The sequence below is a fragment of the Macaca nemestrina genome, chromosome 7 (assembly GCF_043159975.1).
Source record: "Macaca nemestrina isolate mMacNem1 chromosome 7, mMacNem.hap1, whole genome shotgun sequence".
NCBI lineage: Eukaryota > Metazoa > Chordata > Mammalia > Primates > Cercopithecidae > Macaca > Macaca nemestrina.
This window is the reverse complement of record NC_092131.1, coordinates 172,962,512-172,966,242: the sequence shown is the minus strand read 5'-3', so window position 1 is coordinate 172,966,242 and position 3,731 is coordinate 172,962,512. Positions and strand designations below refer to the sequence as shown.

At 40.8% G+C, this 3,731-nt stretch overlaps 1 pseudogene; it reads right to left on the bottom strand.

Moving 5' to 3' along the window:
• Nucleotides 1-515: 515 nt before the first annotated feature.
• On the bottom strand, nucleotides 516-1,715 carry LOC105468331 (U3 small nucleolar ribonucleoprotein protein MPP10-like; annotated as a pseudogene).
• Between the last annotated feature and the right edge of the window lie 2,016 nt (nucleotides 1,716-3,731).

Sequence of the window (3,731 nt, the reverse complement as noted above, 5' to 3'; positions counted from 1 at the left end):
CTTTCTTCCAGGTCATCGTCTTCATCCCAACACTACAAAAACTCTTATAAAAAGAAATATACTGCTTTCCAATAGAAAAACAAAAGGAAATATATTTTCCCTCAATAAAGTTCTTCTTTTATATGCCTAATGCAATCAAATACTCAGAACTTCCAAAATCATCCAGGTATTAAGGAAGAGAAGGTATCATTTCAGTGAAATGCTATGTAAGAAACAGAACAAAAAGTGTGTAATATATAGAAAATAAATCATTCATTGATCTATAATACAAACCTCCTATCTCACAAAAATAACAGGATTTTGGGGGCACAAAACCAAATCAAAGTTCCTGGTAAGAAAGGTTTGATTGCTACTGCCAGTAATATTTTTCTTCATTAATTGATCTCTAATGTCCCTTTAAATCCAGAGACTTTCCTCTGGCTATCTTGAAAATATCTGATAGGACAGAATCTAACTTCTTAAAACAAACATACGTGCAAACCACAAGTACAAATACATGAGTGGGCAATTCCAGCTCACCTTGTAAAGGATGGTTCAAAATAGATTTCAGAAATGCTTAGTTCTTCTGCTGCTTCTTCAGCAATTTCATCATCTTGTTTGAACCCAGCGCATCATCATGATCACTTGCTATGTGTTCATCATTTTCAACTGGATCAAAAAAATCTTTGTACTTCACATTTCTGGAACTTTTACCTGACTAAGATAAAAAGATTTTTAAAACTATTAATTAGGAATAGAAAAATACATCATTAACACATGCATATATATTTGTATGTGTACTGTATGTTTACATTACTTTCTAACTTAATAACACTACAAGTCAAAAAATAGTTACTAGGTGAAATTGGCAACTAAAAACACTACCATAAAACTATTACAGGAACAACTGGAACATAAACTGAATGGAAGTATAGATTCATTTTAACTGATAAGATACAGCATAATATTTACTAGCTCTACATCTTCTGACTACAATTACCTCTCTCCTAGAAAAACAGAACAAAAGCTAATTAGAGGAGGAGGAAAGGGCTCTGTCCTCTCTCATAACTTTACCTTAACTTTCTTACTTCCAGAGAGTCCCCCTTCATCTTCATCAGCATGAATATCTTTTAAAAAATCAGTATCTTCCACCTCATCGTCATCATCTTTTTGTTCTTTTCCTCTGTTTTCTAAATAGGCCTCCATTTCAGAGAGTTGGAGGAATATCTCGTCTACTATGGACTTCTCTCTTGGTTTTCCATGTCCTTTGTTTTGCACCTTGCTCTGCTGTTCCAATTTGTTGATACCAAAGTCAAGGTCAGAATCCTCAGCACTGAAAACTGGGCTTTTCCTCAGATCGCATTTGCTTGAGTTTGCTCTCTCACTCACTTCAGGATTGTCACCACCCATATCTGACACTTCCTCCTCCTCCTCTAAATCTTCTAGGTCCTCCTGGCCACCAGCCTCTGTCTCTGAACCATCCTCTTCACACTCCTGTTCTTCACTGTCTGGGAGACTGATATCTTCATCTTTGTTTCACTAACTGCATTTTGGAAGCTTTGTAAAATTGGGTCACTTCGCAATTCCAGTTGTTGCAAAGTCCACTCATCATCAAAACTTTGTATCACACGTTTTTGTAAAGGGCTTCCATGGAGCCTACCATTCTCTAATATTTTATTAAAGTCATAAAACACTTTTGTTAAAGAAGTGAACTTTCATGCCAATCTGTCTTGCATCCTATTGGGAGGAATTAAATGAGATTTAGAATTACAGATAATAATTTCACAGCTCTGTTAATTAAATGAAAAATGAAAACCCCAACTCTTCGGTAAAATCAAATTTGAATGAAGTGTAAGTATAGATTCTGGCCCCAACAACATATAAGGTGATGAGCCACACTGATCTATAAAACCTGTCAACCAAGTATTTGTGAATCAGCTGTATAGATTTTAGGCAGGAAAAGAATTACAAATCTATTTGCTTGGAGATACATAGTGAATTAGCCTTAAATTATCAACTCTGCGACACTACACACCACTCCACTCAGTCATTCCCTTTTTCCTTCCGTGATCAACATTTGCTTTGGCTACAGTGGTCAAGGATAACCTCTCTTAGATGTGACATCTGAGATGAAACCTACAGGTAAGGATAGTCCTATAAAGATTGGGAAACACGTATTCCAGGCAGAAGAAACAGCAAGAACAAATTCTCTAAGATGCAATTGAGCTTGGGAAGCCTGAGGAATAAAAAAGTGAGCGTGGCTGGAGTGTGAAGGAGGCAGAAGGTGAAGCTGGAGAGACTGATGGCAGCCAAATTCCGCAGGGCTCAAGGTAAGAGTTTGCCATTTTAAGTGTAATAAGAAAACACGAAAAGATTTTAAGCAGAAGGATGAAATGATAATTTACACGAAGGAAGAAGAAAGGGAGGAAGGAGGGAGAGGAAAGTAGAGTGATTAGAAGGTTGATGCAGCATTCCAGGCAAAGGATCATGGTGATTTAAGCTGGAGTTAGAGCAGTGAATATGCTGAGTACAGTTTGGAGGTAGAACTGACAGGATTGCTAAGGAATTAGATACAGAATAGAGAAAAATGAAGACATCAAAATAGCAGCCTAGTTTTATCTGTGAGCAACTGGAAAGACAGAACTGCCATTTACTGTGATAGGCAAGGCTTGAGTGGTGGACCATGGGGAAAGGATTTCAGGGGATGGCAGAGTATGGGTGGGTAGAAACAACATTCTACTCTATTTTGGACACTGAATTTGCGATGCTGACAGTACCAAAATTTTAAAAATTGTTAAAAGCCGGACAGTGCGGATATCCCAGTTGTGTGCTACTGAATTCCAACTAAGCTCAGTCTGTAGTTGCTGTGAGCCAGGAACTCAAGGGAGAGGTTGGAGTTTGAAATATAAATGAGTCATAATTTTATAGATCATATTTGAAGTTCTTCAACAAAATATGCATAAAACGCTTGTGCTGGGAAGAGACCTGAAAGTTCTAATTCTCAAGAAGCTTAGTTGGGGTGGACAGACAAGTGACAAGTTTGTACTTTCAATGAAGCATGATGACAGGTAAACACTGAGTGCTTTAGGAGCAACATAGGCGAAGGAGAAACCAATACAGTTTGTGTGGGGGGGGAATGGGGGCGAAATAAGCCTCAAGGGGAGCTTCTAGGCGTTAATAACTGAGGTTCGGTTGATTTCAATAACATTCAACGGACAGAGCCATACTGTAAAAATTCTAACAATTTTTAAAATGTTGGTAGCCTAGGTCCTCTGAAATGTGGGGAAAAGTGAATTACATTTCCCCTTACCTTCCCCCAACTCAGCAATTTGCCAGGGGCCTGCAACCCGCGTCCACGTGCGACCCCAGTCGCACCTGAACCCGGGATCTGCGCACTTATGTGAGGATGTGCTGGGGCAGCCGGTGGCTTTGCCCACCCCTGACCCCCGTCAGACACCGCTGCAGGGTCTGTCAGCGCCAGGCCCGCGGGGCCATGGCTGTCTCCAACTCCCCACACAAGCGGCAAGCGGGGCCAGAGAGCCGCTGGGAAAGCGCACCGCAAGGACGCGCCTAGCGGAAATTGGAGCTCCGAGCCCAGAGTTCCGCGGCTCACAGGTTCCGGACTCACCCCCAGCCAGAGCCGCTGGCAGCGCGAGGGCTGTCCCGTGTGCAGAGGGACGGGAAACAAAAATTGCCACTGGCCAACCCAAGCGCCTTTGAACTGTCTGCAAACTTGGTTTTGTAGTTTTCAG